General features: G+C 42.1%; 1 protein-coding gene across 1 annotated transcript in view; it reads left to right on the forward strand.

Annotated features, from left to right (window-relative positions):
* fhod3b (formin homology 2 domain containing 3b) overlaps positions 1 to 7,419 on the forward strand; it is a 57,871-nt gene that overhangs the window by 23,223 nt on the left and 27,229 nt on the right. The gene's annotated exons all lie outside the window — the stretch shown is intronic.

A 7,419-nucleotide genomic window follows, 5' to 3' on the forward strand; every position in this document is an offset into this window, starting at 1 on the left:
GGGAAAATCAGGCTACCTGTCACTTGGTTTAAAACAATGGCCTGAGCAGTTAGCCGTTAATTTTTATTATACAACAGAGCACCCCTAGTGGAGGTAGTGTGATGAGTGGTCATTGTGTCAACTTCCTTTAATTAATCCATGGAGCTATTTGTTAACTTCAGAGCAGCAAACAGGACACAGATATTAGTCTACTGACAAATAGATTGTCAGTTTTGATATTTCTCCTGCCAAGTAATCAATGATCATCAAACACACAAATAAATAAAACATCAGCAAATCAGTCTGGCACAAGTCCTGTACACAAAGCCTTTTTTTTTAAACCACATTACCCGTGTGAAATCATGAACAAGTCATATCAGTCTTCAAGTACTCTAGTACTTTAGTGTCAAAACCTTCAACCAATAAACTCTTAGTAATGCAGTGGTAGGAGTGGTTCTGGGTTTGATTCCATTTAGTCCCCAATCCCATGGTTTGGATGCATCAGGGAGGGCATCTGGCAAAAACCTCTCTGTGGGATACCACAGTGGTGATGTCTTCAGTCTCACTTGACTGACTAACTTACATATATAAATAAACACACACACACACATAACTATAAATAACAGGAAATGAAATTTTAAGAAATCCTCTCCTTCTTTGCGACCGGAGCTCATAATTATGTCCTTTCTTTTTATTTTCATAAAGTATTACATTTCTGTTTTCAAGCTCACTCATCATTACTAATAAAACAATGCTGAAGTGGGAATGGTTGTGTGGTTGACCATCACAGTCTGATTGGCCACATCAGGCTCTGTCATGTTTGGGTCTGACGATGCCACATTGAGTGTGAACTCTATGTCTAACGTTTCTGGTTGAGACCGTTTCTGAAGTGAAAAGGAAAGACGGTTGCTGCAATCGAGTGCTTTCCTTTGGTCAGGTAATAAACGTGACCAGGATCCACGTCTGGACCACCGTTGTCAGTCTGAACCTGCCCTGTCGTCTGACTCCGATAGATAAATCACTGCAGTTAAATTGCCAAAAGCTCTGTGAAAAGGGGAAATCAACAGGAAACTCTGGACCTGATGTCATGCTAGCTTTGTTGGTGTCATTGGCTGTGAATGATTAAGACCACTTGTTGCATGTGTTCCCGTCCTCATTGCCCCATTTCTTTCCCCATTCTTTACGCCTCAGTGAATCCTGATAAAACATCTGTGTCTGGGCCTTCACTTCTGTGAGCTCTCTTCGTTCTTTAATGGATTCATTCATTTCTTCATCTCACTCCAGCCGTCCCCTGTGCGTCCACACATCAACACGAGGAACTGAGCCGAGCTGTCACTCTCCCCACAGGCCTTTTAACCTGCCTCACCTTTGTTTCAACCCCTAACCTAATTTCTCCAGACCGACTGAGGAAACGTGGGACGTAGTCCATCGCGCTCCCTTGTGAGCCGTGTGTTGGAGAACACCAGTGGAGCATGTGCTGGAACGCAACGGGATAGGTCAGAAATGTATACGTAGACCTGGCTGCTTCACTGTTGAAGAGTTCCATGCTAAGCTAAGTCGTAAGGTTCCCCTGGAGGGGAGTAAATTAGGTCGCTGAAATTTTCACACACGCTGCCAGGGAGGGGGCGGAGACGAGAGCATTAATGGTTATTGCTTTTGGATCAAACGCTGTTCAGTTTTCCCCTCTTTTAATCTTCTTAATCTGACCAGCTCGAAGAAGTCGGATGTCTTTCCGACAACAAGTCTCTGTGTCACAATAAAGTGCCAATCAACAAAGAAATATTGGCCCTTTAATGTTTAAAAACTGTGACACACAGCACAGTAATGTTTTAATAAGAGCAAATTCCCAGCCACAGCTTCACTTTAGTTTATTGGATATTCAGGCTCCACCATTCCAGGTCTGATTTTTTTTTTTAACCCTATTTTTTTTCACTCCTGTCTTCATAAAGCCCTGGTCAGTTAGCGCTCCCTCAGTGATGTTAGTATTTATTCTAAGTCTGCTGGGCTTGCGCTCGGGCCCCTCTCCAGGCCCTCACACCTGGCAGAGGCTTCCAGGCCTGGAGTTAAGTCCTTGGAGACTTTTTTTTTTCTTTTGGACCCAGGGGAAAACTTGTATGCATTTATCACTCCATCAGTGAGAAAAAGGTGTAAGGTCATTATTTCAGAGGTGCCTGTGACATCTGGTAGCATTACAGCCAGCCCTGGTGGTGTAGGAGGTAATTACGGGCTTGTTAGTGATTTATGTCAATGATTTCTAGGTCAGAAATAAAGAAAAATAAACACAGGTGGGACTTCATATGACACGGAGAAACTATGATTTTTCACATACAAAATAATGAACCAAAAACCAATAACAATTTTTACCTATATTACATATCTATGCTAATATCAGCCAATGATATTGGTTGGCCAATATTATTGGACATCTCTAATAAAGACCTTTATTGGATGATTCAGTTATATATCACACCATAATAACTGCAGGCTGTGCCCTAGGTATGGGTTCATTAACACATTGAGTTTGAAATGAGTTTCACATTAAAACATTTTCAGTAGTTTTTGAATTGTTGAGTCACACACACATCTAAAAGACCATTCAAATCATGATCTTTCAGTTCAAATATGTTCCTGTGTAATATTATTTTATTGCTACTTCGTGCTCTTTTATGTATATGGACAAAATAGTAAAGTTCAATGTGAGCGGAAAATGACAGGAAACGAATATTTCCGCACTTTCCTCATTGACCATTTTATTTTGTCAACCATAAAAAACACTTCCCTGGGGTTCTAAATGTTCTGAACAAATAAGAAGATGTTTCTCTTTTCTCCACTGACATTAGTTACAACGCTGTTTAAACGGTGACTATAAAAACGAACATGTCAAACAGGAGGCAGATTAAAGACAAACACGTTACAGCAGACGTGAAGTCGTTATTCCATAAACCACACCTTCTCTTCTGTTACCCAGCTTTAAAGGTCATGCAGTACAGTCTGTACACATTGTTTTCAAAGCACTGGCCATAAGTCTACATTAGTTTAAACGACCTCTCATTTTCTACTCCAATTCACTTTGCAAAACACATTCCTTAACCGTGTATAAGTTATTTTCATACCCAGAAGGCCATATATCATCACGTACTGTTGTACACATGCCTGACTGCTGTAACCTATACTTGTGAATTTATAGCTTCCGAAGAAATGGGAGTTCTGTTGTCCAGAGGTCCTGTCCATTTTTCAATCTGTTCACAGATCTGTGCACTCTCTCTCTCTCTGTGTTTATATCTCTCTATCCTTCCAGCATCTTCGAATTTGACACTGCTGCTCTACTGCAGCTCCTTGACTTACTGGTTTACTAACGCAGCTGGGTTTTTTGAGGTTTTTTTTTTGCTCCATTCATTGCATATTGAACTGTTATAGGGAACCTGGAATGATCTGATTTTTTATGACCCTCTAATAATCTATACATTTTTTTCTCCTTCCAACCGTCACTAACACAGAGACACATCCCAGCCCAAACCCACGCTCTCACAGTGATCAACAGACGGCCACTGAACAGCGTTGCTGCTTTAACCATTTTGCGAGCACTAAGTGAAAAGCCAGACACACTTGGGTTAACAGCGATGTTGGAAGCTCTTGTTGGAAACAGTGTGTATTGTGTTGTCTGCCTGTGTTATAGACCGTCTGCTGCAGAGGGGGAGACCCTCTCTGACGTCTGGATAAACATTTCCATCCCGTCTGGTCTGGTCTGGTTTGACCCGTTTTCTGGAAATGCATTAATGTCCATTACATGCTGGTAAATACGTGTAGGCTCCGCCCTCCTTTTTTCCCTATTTGCTCGATCGTATGGGAAAAATGCTTTGGAAAAGATGAGAGCGTAATCTGCTAAATCCTTCAGGGTGAAGGAAACTGGAGGAGGATAACTGAGGAGCTGCTGACACACACACACGTCGTCTGTGGGTAAAGCCTGTGTTTGCGGGCCGCCGTACGGTAGCTTTTCAAGAATGCCCTGTCATACCGAAAGAAACCTGAGCCACCTGGTTTGATGAGATCCCATGGGCACACAGGCATGTTGTCAACCTGATCTGTTCAGCAGCTTCCCACAGCTCAGATTCAAAACTTCCATTACTGAGAACTCTGGTACACTTCATTTAAATACAATAATTTAAACACAGCAATCAATACTTCGTCAGACATAAACTCATGTAGGGCTAGAGTAGTGCAATGGTATGAAGCAGTGATCTATAGAGTGCTGAAGGTTGCAGGTTGAATTCTAGTTTTTCTATTTATTGAGTAATAATGCGCAGCCCGTTGCCTAATGGTAACAGAATTACACTTGTGATTGTTCATTTTATATTTTTCTGCTGCAAAGATACTTAAAACCCTAGAGTTTTATATATATATATAAATGTAATAATTTTATGTAAACCAATACCCAATCAAAAATCCCTTTTTGTTTTCATCACATATGACATTTTTGTTATCCTTAATAAGCCAATTTCTTTTTTTCTTTACTGAAAGGGAAATTTAAAAACGGCCACAGCACATAATATCAATCCACAGCCTTTCAAATCTCATCATTCCACTGGCAGGATTATGTCTTGCCTCCAGCGCAGCCTTTTTCCCAAAATTAAATCCCCAGCTTTCAAATTGACAGACGTATTAAGAGCCGTGCTAAAAGACAAAGTGCTGTATATTTAAAATAAAACCATGTTGTGAAATTAAATGTTGAAATAACAAAGACATATTTAAAGTTTAGAGCCATGTTTCTTCAGGGCTATCCCACTGCTCCCTCTCTCCGTCTCTCTTTGCCTCCCTCTCCCTCTCTCTGTCAGACCCCCTCAGCTCGCCCCGACTTTAGGGGATCTGAACCCAATCCAACCACACCTGTGTGGCGTATATTGTTCCTCCCATATTCCCTCTTTCTCCTTTCATCTGTAGAGGTTGTCAGCCTTAGTGAAATCCGCAGGCGGTGGCGTTCTAACCCTGTCCTGGAGCCTGCTTTACTGTAACCATACTGGGATTACAAGCCAGTTTTAGTATGAGAATCTTAGATTTGGTTCATTTTCTCAGGCTCATATTTTGTCATCTCTGACCTTGCTGTTCAGGATGCATAAACTATAATTTCGGAGAGAGTGAAGCAAATAAATCTCGTGCAGTAATGCAGTAGGCAGACAGACCAAAGACTGCAATCCTGAGTATTTGAGTGGGTTTTACAGCTGATTCCTGTGAGCTGACTCTCTCTCGGGCTTGAGTTCAGAATACAGTTGGCCTGGACCTCGTTGCACCAACACACCACTACTCTCTCAAGAGTAACAGGAATTTACTGCAGCTCATCTTTCACTCTGCTGTACCACAGTGAGTCCATGTAATGCACTAGCTTTTTCCTCAAACGTCTTCCCCTCTTGGATGAGGATGGGAATTGCTCATCTTCTGGGCTTTCCCTAGTTGGTTGTCCCGAAATGATTTCCTCAAAAACAAAATGCAGTGAGTTAAATTGAGAGGATATGGAAAATCATGGAGAAAAGTATATATTTCAAGTATTTTATTTTCCTTATAACGTTGTGCAGCTGACCTTGTCTCCAGACAAGGCTGCAGGACTTAACTAGATCTGCAGTGACTGAGGGTCTTATTTAGGTCTAAACTGTTAAAGAATCACCCCCTGCTTCACTTCACGCTTTTGTTCCTTTAACTCTTACTTGTTTGTCTTGTGGAGTTCGAGGCCCGCTGTAAATACTGCAGTCTCTAACGCTGACAAAACCTTCATTCAGCTCTGTACAATTCATGTACACCCCTGTTGTTTTATTGTTTGTGGCACAGCGTTGGTTCAGGAGTCAGTTTGGCAACTGGAATTGGTTTTACAGAGCTAGTCCGTCTGCTTGTACTGTAACGGCCTCGGTGATTAGCTGAATAATAAATCGAACGTAACCCGTGATTATCCAGTTCAAATATACTGGGAGGTGTTTAATTGGTCCGGGTCGTAAAACCTGTCTTTACCGTAGACAAAATAAATCAGAAGCAGCGTCACAGCAGAAAGAGTCTATTTGTAAAATGAATGTTGTGGCAGATAATAGTTACGGAATTGAAAACGTTCTCCATTTATATGGTTCAACCCATTACTGTTTAAAAAGCTGCCGGTTTGTTGCAGATATTATTTTTTTTTTCATTTTTTGGATGTGCTCCCTCTGCTGGAAGGATCTGTAAACTACTGAAAATATGCGTGCCAGATACATGACTGCAGAAGGAGGCATATACCTTAATTATAACTGTCCTAATGATTTTTGATGAGTCACTCATCAGACACTGTCAGCACACGGCCTCCTGTGGGCGACATTTCCCACATAAGTCCTTGACTCCCAGCATCAAAGTTGATGTTTTCATTCAAAGACTGGAATTCACTCTGGGTTTGGGAATTCATGAGAAATGGAGGTAAAGAACCCACCACCTACTCCGAATTTCCCTTTGAATGCAGGACCAAATAGAAGCTCTGTGTTCAGCTGGCCGACCACAGTGTCGTACACCTTTGACAGAGCCGGACTTCTCCACAGAGGTTTATTGTTGGCCGTGTGTGACCAACTGATATTAAAGACTTTGAAGTCACAAGTTTTAGGTTTGGCAGTGATGTTCTGCACTCTAGAAGCAAATTATTTCCGACTGCAGACAAGCGTCCCATGTCGTTGCTCTTCTTACTTAAAAGTCATAAAAGGACTTAGTAACACTGTTACATAGCAGAGCAAGAGATAAAGTATTCTTTTCAGGCTCTTCAGTGAAGCACATCCCACTCACATGGAGGGAGCTACGCTGGACTGTGAGTGCTGCTCTAAGTTAAAGCAGACCATAACAAGATAAGAACTTTAAACTGCTCTTCTGGCCACTATCCCATGGCATGGTGAAATGATGGTTGCTTGCTGACAGACAGTTTGGTTGACCCAGTTTTGTTAATTCCAAAAACAAAACAAAAAATCAAGTGTGGTCAAAGAAGCGTATTTGTTGATGGGAAGCGTCAGATTAGGTGGTGGTCTCTTAATGTTTGCTCTTTCATATTAGTGGTATGAGTCGGCTGATGTTTGTTGGTGCTGCCACCCAGACATCAGGGTGCTTCTCACCTCATCAGTGGTCAGGGAGCAGCCCTTCCTGCACATTCTTGGGGCTGAGGAAGATAATTGCTGCGGTTTATGAGAGGGAGAGGCCCTGAGAAAACACTTCCACTCAACCTCAGAAGTTGCATTTTTACATCTCTTAGCTCTGGTTCAGACTCCAGAACATGGTCTGTCTCCTTCACTCACATGGTCTGTGGTTCTCTGCTGCAGCCATAGACACTGTGAAAGTTGTAATTAGTCATTAGACAGATGAAGAAGTATTGAAAGAAATGGAGTGTGGCAGTGCAGCCCAGACATTGGGACCGGCCAGCGAGCAGGGGAGGGTCCTGGAGGAGGGGGGGGG

Source organism: Cynoglossus semilaevis, chromosome 13 (assembly GCF_000523025.1).
Source record: "Cynoglossus semilaevis isolate Cse_v1.0 chromosome 13, Cse_v1.0, whole genome shotgun sequence".
Lineage (NCBI taxonomy): Eukaryota > Metazoa > Chordata > Actinopteri > Pleuronectiformes > Cynoglossidae > Cynoglossus > Cynoglossus semilaevis.